Here is a 12,459-nt window from a genome sequence, read left to right on the forward strand (position 1 = left end):
CCTGGATTGGTTAGCTAGCTTTTTTTCTTTCCAAATGCGGCCAGTTATTCCTATAGTCTACCCTTAACCAAATGAGCAAATCGAGCCACAAGAAAACTCTGTTTTTTAGCACTCTTTGTTATAGATACATTCTGATCATTTAAAACGATAGGAAACATCCTGAACTTACTTTAGATACTTCTGCCTCATCTTGAGGAACACATCTTACCCCACTCTCTCCTTTTTAAAAAAGAGTATCAGATGTTGACATTCACCCTGCCTCAACCCAAATGGCAGAAACAGAGTTATGCAGGGCCTGATTCTGTAAGTAGCATTGTGTTCACTGAAGTAGATTATAGAATTTATGAAAGCAATGTCAGATCCTATTTGGCCTGACGCTGCGCCTGCACATTGGAATCACTGACAGAGGCAAAATGAAGTTAATTAGGTACAGGACTGCTCCAGCAGTGTGCTCGCTGAACTGTGGCTGTGGGATCAGACTTCATTAATCCAGGTTTGGGAGGAAAACATGAGCTTGTGGCTCTGGTCCGGCTGTGGTGCTCGGGGCTGACCGCAGGCTGGAGAAAGCCTCCGGTATGAATCAAGAAGAAACATACAGCTAAAGATGGTCTAAATAGATCTAAAAATAGTAGACTTTTTAGTGAAAGACAAAGCTAGCCATTTTATTTTGGCACTCACAACTGTCAATTTTTAGTTTATGTCAGCTCAGGTTCGTTAAAATTTAGTAAAATAACAATATATTAACACTTGAAAGTTTAACTATACTAAGATGAACTACTGTTTGAATTTGCTTAGATAATAAATGCATGAATTTGATTGAATGTATTTTAATTGGTGGTTTATTTTAGTTAATGTAACTAGTTAATAAATGGAACGTTATTGTAAAGGGTTTCCGGTGTTTCAAGGTGTACACTACAATTCAAAGTAAGAATCAGATTTATTTACGATTTATTTTTAATTGATCAAAAGTGAGAAACATTTTCGAATAACATTCTATTCATCAGATAATCCTAAAAATTGTATCTCACAAAAATATTAAGTAGCACATCTGTTTCTACATTGATGATAATAGTAAAAGTTTGTTGTCCACCAAATCAACACATTCGAATGATTTCTGAAGAACCGTTCGACTGCTTAAAAATTCTGCTTTGCCATCGCAGGAATAGATTACATTTTAAAATGTATTTAAATATAGAAACCGGTTAAACCGTAGTAGTATTTTACAATGTTACTATTTTGCCGTCTTTTTATCAAATACATTTGAGCCTTTTTGAGCATAAGATATTTCTTACAGTAACATTTTAAAAATCTCAGTGACCGCAAAGGTTTGCGCATCTTTAGAATACGTAAACACCTAATTTTTGCGTTAGGAAGCGTGGTCAGGGGTCTGTCTTGTCACTAATGTGTGTTGACATGTGAAGTGGGCATAATGAGAGAGGTGGGAGGAACACATTATCCCATGACAGGAACACCATGGGGGATATAAGTAGGAGTGAAGCAAGTGGGGAGGTGTTCCGATTTTTCCACATCCCTGCTGGGCACCTACATCTCCAGAGTCAATCTGCTGGAAAAGAGGCTTTCAAGATTTGGCTTCTTTTTGCTTATTAAAAAAAAACCTTTCATTTCCTCCATTTTAGTTCCACGCATATGAAAGCAAAGACACGTTTTAACACCTGTTGATCACGTGAGCACATTTGGGAATTTGTGTAGAGGTAAATCTATAAAGCTGACTTGACAGTAATGTAAGCACGGCAGCCCGGACCTTTTTTTTTTTTTTTTTTCAAATACATGCTCGTGAAATGAAAAGCACCAGACAATAAAAAGGAATCTGGAGGTGCTTTATTTATTAAAGCCTCTCTCAAAAGAAAGAGATGCAATGAGCCTGCAAAAATGAGATGAAATTCTTGAACATATTGAAAATGTGTTCCCAGTCAAAGCTTGGATGAGTTCAGCCCTGGCGTTCCTCCACATCTCCACACCCTAATCTGAAACACTGCGGAGGAAAGCTAAGGTAGCACAACCAACGGCATTTCCACAAAAATACACAGTTTCAAACTTTCCTACTAATGCTTTCTGCGTGAGGTCATGAGGTTTTAACAGTTGTTATGCTTTTTTCCATCGTCGAGTCGTCACCATCGCGCACAAAACAGATCATTAAGGAGTAAACAGGTGGCACTCGCATTTCAAGCTCATGCCTGTTTATTAAAATAAATGGGTGGAAAAAGAAAAAGTATTATTACTATCATTTTTATTATTGCGGGGCCTGAATCACTCCTTTAAAGAGACTTCCTGTCTCTGCGCGAGGTGAAGATGTTGAGCTTGTGAACAGTGCGAACAGTCAACAAAAGCCACAAAAACGCCTGCGGCTTCAACGCGGTGGCAAGAAAAGAGAGACTGACAGATACTGTAACTGGGATTTTACAAGGACAAGTTAAAGCCGACGTGTTTACACCTATCATTTGGCTGTCGACGCGGCTGTTTGTGTAACTCTGAGGCGTAGATTAAAGACATAAACTTAAGGGACATAAAACGCGCAGGTACAGACGCTCGTGGTGTTTCCTCGCGGTCGTGATCGTGTCGCCCTGCTTGTCTTCGTGAAAGCCTGCGTGTGTGTGAACAGCTGTGAAAACACCACTGATTTACGGTCGCTGGTGGCCGCGCAGAGGACAGGGGAGCACTTTAGCTTCAGGGTATGATGTAGCTCATTCTGTCACCCCTCTAATCACACTTGACCATGTGCTCTGACACTGACTCAACAGCATAAATATAAAGTTGTCACGAGGGCTATATTTTAGTAAAATTTTAAGTCCGAAGGTTTTTCGCAAACATTTTTTTCTGTTACCTTTTTTTTTTTTGTACCGTTTAAAATGTTTAGAATTGGATTATAATGTTGTTTGAATATTGTTTTTCAAAATTTGTCATTCAATAGAAAGTTCCAGCGTACCTCAGTAACGTGCACTGTTATAGGAATCAAGACTAACGAACAAAAATAGGTTCGAAATGATTATATATTTACACAATGTAATAAAATAAATAAAGAGAAATAAGTTAATAAAGTAAATAAACAGTTATTCATATGTTTCTAGATATATAAATAGATTGTACGTGTATGATCTATGTATAGCTATAGAGCTTTTACAAGCAGCATATTTAAAATTTATATTACACACAGAAAATATGACAAACATTTCAACATTCAGGGCTTAAAACAGGTTGGTGCGTATCTCAGTTTCTAAACTGTATAAACTAATAGTGATTTGATTATAGATTTGTCTTGGTGTACAGTAAACTGTGTTAACATAAACTTAATAAAAATGGTTAAGTTTAAAAACTCTCTCGTGTTTAAGAATACAAGAGAGAGAGAGATGCCAAATCTGACAGTCATCTCTAATTTAGTGTATGTTAATATCAAAAGAGGGTGGACAAATGTAAAATTGTTTTCACTTGCATGTTTTGTTCAACTGTCTAACGCTTGGTCAAAATAGTCTAAGACGCAGCGTTTAAGATTTACCGTTTTAGACACAAGATGGCGCACTAAACGCTTTTTCACCGTTTTCACCATCTTTGACATCTTTGTCTAGATGGGTTCACTATCGAAAATAATGTAAAATATATAATGTATATGCAGAAGTTGCTGTAGCTTATGATCACGGTTCTGTCAGTTACATGAGACTATAAACAAGCAAACATAAACGGCAAATTATTATGACAGTGCAAGCCTGACAGTTGCTATAATAAGTAAGTCTGTGCAACATATGCCATCAATGCAAGGATGATAATAACCACTTTGCTAATCAATACTTCTTGAAGGCAGACATCAGTCAAAACATAAAGAATAACACCAACGATCTGCTGTCAGCAATGGGCTGTGAGGCATGTTGATTTCAACACATTGTGTGTGTGTGTGTGTGTGTGTGTGTGTGTGTGTGTGTGTGTGTGTGTGTGAAGAAAAACACACCTTTGTACTAAACTGAGCCGCTGTTAATTTGAGGTTTCCATGGTTTGTGGTGTATCATTTTATTTATTTTTTATTTGTAGTAAAACCATGGCTAATTTGCGTAAGGGGTGTTCACTGCAGAACCTGATTTCACTGAGTGGGACGTATTCCTAGATCAACATCTTTGTTGACCCTGGAACAACATTGTGATTAACCAAATCAGATTTGAAGAACCAGTTTATAGGGCTTACAATCAGTGTTTGGTGCTTGTGCATCAGCGTTCATCTGTCATTTCCTCTGATTTTAGGCATTCGACGTGGGTAAGGTTGGGGTTAGGTGTGCAGATACGGTCGAGACTAATTATTTAATATTATTTCATTTTAATTCAAATGTTGTTCCAGGGTCAACAAAATATATTGACCTAGGAATACAGGGGGGTGTTCCACATAACATATTGTAATACAATGCCCGTGGAAATCAGCACCATCTGCATTGCAGGCCGTAACTGTTCCAGTAGATGGAGCTAGTGTATTATTTAATCTGCAAATAGTCAGCCATTATAGAAAAATAGCGCTTTAAAATAATAATATAATACAGATTATACCATTTTTACAGGTATTTATATCTAATCAATTTATAAGTTAATTTTTTTAAATGCGTAATGAGACTTAGCATTCGTTAGAGAATAATTGCCGCAGAACAGGGAGCATTATCAAGTGTACAATATATGTTTTAAGAGAACCATGCTTAGCGTTTATGCGGAAAACGTTTGGATTTACAGGCGGACAGATCAATGGATAGACAGACAGACAGTCAGACATACACACAGATAGATAGATAGATAGATAGATAGATAGATAGATAGATAGATAGAGATAGATTTCGGCCTTACATTTTAACACATCTGTAGAATATTGATGAAAATGTCTAGACTATAATTCTGCTTCTAATGAGCGTCTCTCCACAGCGCCCCCCTCAGGCGGACTGCCGGCGGTCTCATTACCCAGAGCCCCGCACCATCTACATTGTTACAATCCTCCCATTTCCTGCAACAGAACACTTCCATGTCTCGCGTGAAGGGTATGCTGTTTTATCGCTTCATACCGGATCGTACCTGCCGCCTGGACGTTGACAACGATGGAAGCATAAAGGTAAGCTACTTTTAGTCGCTTTTATCGAAGTAATGAGCACGTTACCGGTCAGAGCATGCTATACTGTTAGACCGTGCGAGTAATGAAGGAATACACCAGGTTTTTCTAACGATATGAAAGCTACAAGGGAGGGCGTAGGTTTAACGAAACAGTGGCAGTTAACGTGAGGTGTCAACCGCCAACTTCTCAGTGTAATTCGGTTATCTTGCCCTGGTGAGTGAACACGGGGGTTACGTATGATCACGAGCAGTTCCTCACACACACACACACACACACACACATCAAGCAGCGCTGTTCACTTGGCAACGCCAAGCGCCGTAGACGCCTTAACAAATCCACTGTTACCTTCTCCCGTGCGGGCTTGACTAGTTTCTGTCCACTAGGTTAAAGCAGCCTGAGCGCACACAAACACCGGCTGACATGCGGTGAGTGTGCTGGGGGTCTCTGAAGAGGATTTTATGCGAGTCGTGAAGACACGGAGCGTTTTTACGCACGACACGCGCTTTGCCCTCACGCATCTCTCTCTCTCTTTCGCTCGCTCTCTCTCTCTCTCTCTCTCTCTCCGCAGAGCGAATATGAGAGGGGTTCGCCGCAAACTGTCATTAGGTTGACAGAGATGGGCTGCTGATTTGGGAATCCCGGAGAGCTGGAAGCGCCCAGGAGCACCATGACCGTGTTCAACCAGGAGAATGTGGAGGATTATTACGAGATTGGAGACGAGCTCGGGAGGTAGGTGATGGTTTCACCAGGTTTTGGGCGTGAGGTGAAATTTATTTCATGCAGTTAGTTGGTTTGGAGGAATTATATTACATCTGAATGGTATTGGAAGCGTCCCCATTTACCTGAATTCACCTTGCGTATTTCTTTAACAGCTATTTTATTGTTATCAACTCATTCAAAATAATGGTTCAGAAAGGAATGATGCCATAGAGGGAACCAAAAAGGACAATTCTTAAAATTTCAATAAACTGACTTTTTCTACAAAGAACAATTTTAAAGTAATAGAAATATCCCATTGATGTTAAATGTTCTTTTTGGAACCTTATATTCCATTTTTTGAAGCGTGAAGTATTGAATACACTATCTAATGCTGTATAATCTGCATAAGTCGTCTTTAAGATATAATGTGGTGCATATGTCTCTTGGGGTAGTAAAAAGCACGTAGAAGAACCGTGGTATTACTTTAGGTTTTCACGGCGTGGTAGTATGGTATTCTTCGAAGTAGATTAAGCTGCAGTTACCATTGTGATATATATCTTTAATGTCACAATCGCTGTACTATGGTACGTCCACAGTACTGGAAAACCTAATATAAAGACAGGAGTTGTTGCCAGGCTGGTCTCAACTCATTATTGGCTGCCCCAAACCCTCCTTCAGTTGGGAATATGACTGGTTTTACTCTAGACACATGTTCATGCATTCCTAGCTGAAATGATCTTCAATGGCATTTATTGATTAATGGGGTTCAGATGGCTGTGAAGGTCTGCTGTGCGGATTTCTCTTCTGGGAGTCCCACTTGACAGTATGATCATGATAAATTGGGTTAGTCTGTTATGTTGCGATGCCACGACAATTACGTTTTTGATTCTATAATTTGGCTGTTAAAGACATCCAGTCAGCAATTGATTTCAATTTGCGGCTATTGGTCTTATTGTACTATTGAACATTTCGGAATTATTACTTATTTGTGGAGTTCATGTTTTTTTTTAAAAAAAAAAGACTACTTTGTGAAATCCGCTTTTCACACGCTTTTAATTTTTTTGTTACCGCCTCTTTACACTTTGCAAAACACAGTGAGTTTCGCGGTGGTCCTTCAACTCTGGAAGTATCTATCGGCTGTGTACTGTTATATGTAACATTTCATCACTGGTGGTCAGGAGATGGATGTTCTTTTGAACTGGTTTTCATGAGAATGCAGTTTCTCGGATTCCCATTGACTGCTGTATGTGTGGGCGATAAATCACCACGCAGATAGGGATGAGTCTGCTACTTGTGTGGGTTGTGGGAAATCGGGCTCTTTTGTTTTTAAGAAAAATATTTCATGTGCTAGTGCTCACGTAACAGCCTATAGGATGCCGATGCATCGCTCACGCTCAGGAAAATTGATTGCATAATGGACTTTGAAACGAATGTTGAAGATGTTGTTGTCATTGGCTCCTGAGGGATGACAGCATCTTTCGGTCATTTTGATTACATAATTGACTCAATGACTGCTAAGCTTACTAGCTTACTGCAATTATTGCTGAATTAAACTGTTTTTAGAAGACAGGAAGCAGTGTTATTTTTCACTTAAGGATCCTTGCATCTGAGATTGGTTATTTGTAAAATAGTTAATTTGCATATTTATGAGTATTGATTTGAAGTCTGGACAGGTTTTAATTGACAGTTACGTGTTTCAACTATTTAAATATGCATGATCTGTCCTTTTATTTATTGGTAATCATTAGAATTTAAATGTTTAATTGAGAACACACTTTAAATAATTTGTTTTTGAAGTTTTTTATTCACTTGTAATATGGCATTTTACATATTCAAAATTATTTGAATAGTATTGAAGACAAAACATTTGAATATTATGGTCTCACCATGACAACTATACCGACTCTCGTGAGTTACCAATCCCACTATTGACATTAAGCAATGAATGGGTTAAAGTTTTCTTAAACAAATGAAAAAAAAAAAAAAGAGTCTGACATAAAACAATGGGACCACCAATCAGTAAAGCCCACCAGCACATTATAAGTACTCCTTCCCTCCCCACAGAACAAAACCTCAGAATCAACACTATTCAGTGTTCGCAATTCAGCCATTAATTTCTTTACCTTTCTCAATATTCAGTGCTTAGCTTTGATGCCTCGTCACAATGCTTAAGCGTACCCCCAACACGAAACATTAAAAACCCTGGATCAGACGGTGCTTGGATGCTACTCGGGCTGTAAGGTTAAACACACAGCCCTCTTCATCAGGGCTTATGAGGCTCCAGCCCCACGGACGCTGTAGGAGGTTTCTTTATTCTGATGGGAACTGCTCGGTGGTCCTCCTCAGAGTAGGAGGAGCAAGCAGCCTGTTGGCTAAATTTGATTGGGGGGCTGGCTGGCATTGCTTTTCATGGATTAACACTATGAGCTGCCGTAACTAAAGGTGAAGTGTGTCGTTTTTACTCCAATAATGCGCTGAACTTTAAATTTCAGATGTGTTTCCCAAATTCCTGCTCATCAGGGTTACAGTCGTTAAAGTGTTAAAAATGACTTGATTGAAATAAAGCTACACATATAAACATTTCAGTTCTACCCTCACAACTATATGTGCTTTACAATATTTCAAGCACATCACACATCACCGAACCACTTTTGAAAAGGAGTCCGCTTGTCTGCTTCATGCAATATGGATCATTTTAACCCACTCTAAGAAGATGAGCGTCAGCTATAGCACTAATGCTAAAAGATAATATGAATTCCCAACCAATAAGGAGCTCATCTCGTTTCTCAGTTCAATGATATCTGTGTTCCTCTATTGCATTAAGTCTCCTAGACCGAATATAAGCTTGGCTGCTCGGTCTGTCCTGCCACTAATTGGTTCCCCTTTGTGTCTGTTTGCTCTGGCTGTGTGTGTGAAAGGGGAGGAGCGGCTTTTTGCTGGATCTCGCTATCACTTCAGGAGGCACTGCTTTTTGAAGAGTGTGCTCCGGAGAACTTATTACCCTGACCCTGATGCTAATGAGACTCGTCCAAAAAGCTGAAATCCCAAGCAATTTTTTCAGGAGCACCACTTTAATAATTTCCCCACACCCTGTGTAATGATATGCAAAATATGCAAGTTGTTTGTTGCTGACCTATATTTGTGCCCCAGTGAATTGTGTCAGAGCGTGCTGGTGCTGAGGTTTGACCAGTACGGGATATTAACTTTTTTTGCCCAACAACTGTGGTACCAGACACACAGCATGTCAGATGTTACCTACATGTGCCATTTTATCGGCATTTGTTTTTGTTTTACTTTGATTAGCACATTTACTTTATTTTTGCCACAGAAATTTGACTTACATTCTGACTACATCCGTCACAGTGTGTGTATTTCTATATGCATGATAAATATACACAGTACACACACATAGTATGTAAATAACCTTTTATTTTGAAAACATGAATAATCGTTTGCAGCTCTATGCATGTGCGTGCACGCATGTATAAAATATGTATAATAAAAATGTAATTTTATTACGATATAAATTTAAATTTATACCATTATACAGTTGTAGACCTGTATATCATGCTGGAGATATCCGCTGGAATGGAAAGCGCATAAGCGTCATTCTGAGTGCTCTAGTGCGTAAATGTAGCTAGCCATCCATCTGTGTGTTCAGTGGGTGAAGTTTGGAGTGTCTCTTGTGTAGCTCAATGAGATCTGTGGGGGTGAGAGTGTGAGGAACGTGTATGAGATCAAAGAGCATTTGTAGAGCGAGCGTGCCCGGGAGGTCATGGTACACTGTAAGACAATCCCGCTGTGAAGTATTAGCCTTGACCAGTGATGCATGTGTAAGACAAGAGTGAAAGTTAGAGGTTTTTCCCTCTGTCTGTCATTTCTGTTTGGCATAGTGAATGCAGCTTTTGAGGATATGAAACGTATTCTCCCCAGCATCAAAAGCGAACCATCTTAACTGGGCTTCCTGGATAGTACAAGGTTAAACTGGCCACTTCTGACCACAGCATGTTAATCAGTGCCAAGAACCAACCATTGTTAGTCATTGGACAAAAACGTGGTACTTTTTTTTTTCCCATTTCTTCTGGTGAGGTAAATTAACTATTTTAACGAAAGAATTTTGTGGACATAAAGTGTCTTTCTTAATTGATGGCCATTCAAAAGCAGCATAGTATTGTAGCCAAATTACAATTAGTTTCTTGCAAAATGGGGAATGCACAATAAATACCATGCATGCATGACAGTTACTGGCATTTTTTAATTATTTATTTTAATATTTAATTTTTTTACATTTTAAATGGATTCTGATGCATGCTTGCTTAAATCAAAATGGTTGATTTTTTTTTTTTTTTGTTTTTTTTGGGGGTAATTATTTGCAATTTAGGTTTTACTAATTGTATCAGTTATTGACCAAAAAGATTCAGTAGCTGTTGGATTATTGTTTTCCGTTGCAATCCTGCATTATATTGCAGTAGACATAAAGTGTGAGCAGATATGCTCCAATCATCAGCCTCTGGGATCGCTGATACAAGATATCATCGTGTTAATTCATTTTATTATTTACTTGTATAGTTTAATAGCCAGAGAGGAACCAACTCCAGGGTAAGCAGCCTAATAATAGTGTAATCTATTAACTACATACTGTGTATAATTAAACATTCAGTTCATGAGCATTATATTCATGAGTCATAAATTTGTAACTATTAATATTCTATGATGATGTATGCAGCATAAAAAATGCAACTCCAAAGGATGCAACCTTCTGTTTGAGAAAACAATGCCTCCATGTTTTTAGTGAAGTAGCATGAGGTTGTCTTGTCATAAAATTTATAATGTGACTTAATTTGTATTTAACATGATCAAACGTTTTAATAAAACATTGTAAATTACTAATTATAATGCTTATATATCCTCAGGTATTTTAAACAGCAGCTACAAAAAATTAGCGCAAAGAGCGTTATATTATCAAAGAACATCACAAACTTCAGTCTAGCGTGATGTAAATGTACTTTCTAAAAATAAATTTGCAGAATTCAATCTGAGAGAACTAAGGTGAATTATCATAACATACTCTGATTGGCCATTGCATTCATTAGTTTATTAGAATTATTATAATGTGCATCACTGTAAAAAAAAAAAGTAAAAGAAAAAACTATGGTATAAATAGGCCCCGAATATTAATTAGACAATAATATTATTCTGATGATGTTGATGATAATGGTAATAATAATGATCAGCATCATCATCGTTATCATGATATTGCTCAAAGACTTGCTTACAGTTGAAATCTCCTGGATTCAAATCTCTATCGCACACAACTCTAAAAGTCGACCTTGGCTCTTGTGATAGATAGTTTTGCCTATAAAATTTTCTTAAACTCTTAAAATGGAGACTTTACATCGTAGCTCAAGGATAGTCTGATTCACTAGTAAACAATGCATTTTTCCAGTACCATTAACCAGCCAACGTAATTTTTCCTAATTTGTGGCTTGTGTGAAAAAGAATCCCATAAGCTCTAGCACTTACAGATTTGCTTCCTGTGACAGCTGAGCAACTACCTACAGATGAATGAGATAATGCTAAACGGATAGATTTCTCCAGGCATTATAGACCACCTTACTTGTGTCTGGTCTTTGTTTCCTGTGATTAACAGAAACCTGGTCAACAGGAGAATGCGAGCTGGGATTAATGGAGGACAGTTAATGCACACAGCTGGTGGCCTGCATTGACAGAGTGTTTATACACAATTAAATATGTGTACATATAACCTGTCCACTTTTTTGTGCTAATCCTTTGACAGTTGACTTGCTATGACTGTAGAGATTATAATATTTAAAACTTAATAACAATTGAATTGAACTTATTTAATCCTCAGAGGCATCAGTGTCTTGTTTTTGTTATTTATATGTTTATATGTCCTAATTGTAACAGTTCCTATGATCAGCACAAGTATAATCGATAGCCCTTATTTACATTTTAAAACGCATTCATATTGCATTTTCATGTATATTCTAACCACCTGCTAGGAGTTTCCATTGCCACTTTGCATATATTCTAATTCAATTGCTAAATTTCTGTTTTTATTGCAAGAGTTAATGTCCCACGGTGTTGTCACTACACACACAGGAGACTCCTTGCAGAGACCAGGAAGTGTTACACAGTGATCCATATAGTCGATTAATCGGATTCTCATTTGCACAGCTAACGCTTTTCATCTATCAGGGTCTGTTTTATGATAAAAGTATATAATGATTACCACGCATCAGCCATGATGGGGCTATTTAATGTCAAGCGTTAGCATATGAATATGAATAATGCCGAATTCCCCTCCTGAATCACGATTCTTAATAGCAACCATTGCTGCATCTTGGTAGTTAAAAGGTGGTTTGACCTAAGAGCTGTGAAACAGCATTTCCTCAGTACATTTGTTAATATTCAGCATTAAATTTGTGTGAACATGTTACCAGATTACTTGTCTAGATCTCAAACCTTGGCATAGCCAATGCTGTTGCTAAGCTACCTAGTAAATGATATGCATGGAAGGAATTCAGACTCCCTGTACTGGCTATCAAGTACTTTCTTCATATCATACATAAGCCTTTATCATTTACCTTGTATTTATTTCATTTTACTTGCATCTTTTAAAAAAAAAAAATTCACTTTATTCAAAGTATT

The sequence above is a fragment of the Puntigrus tetrazona genome, chromosome 7, assembly GCF_018831695.1.
Source record: "Puntigrus tetrazona isolate hp1 chromosome 7, ASM1883169v1, whole genome shotgun sequence".
NCBI classification, from domain to species: Eukaryota; Metazoa; Chordata; class Actinopteri; order Cypriniformes; family Cyprinidae; genus Puntigrus; species Puntigrus tetrazona.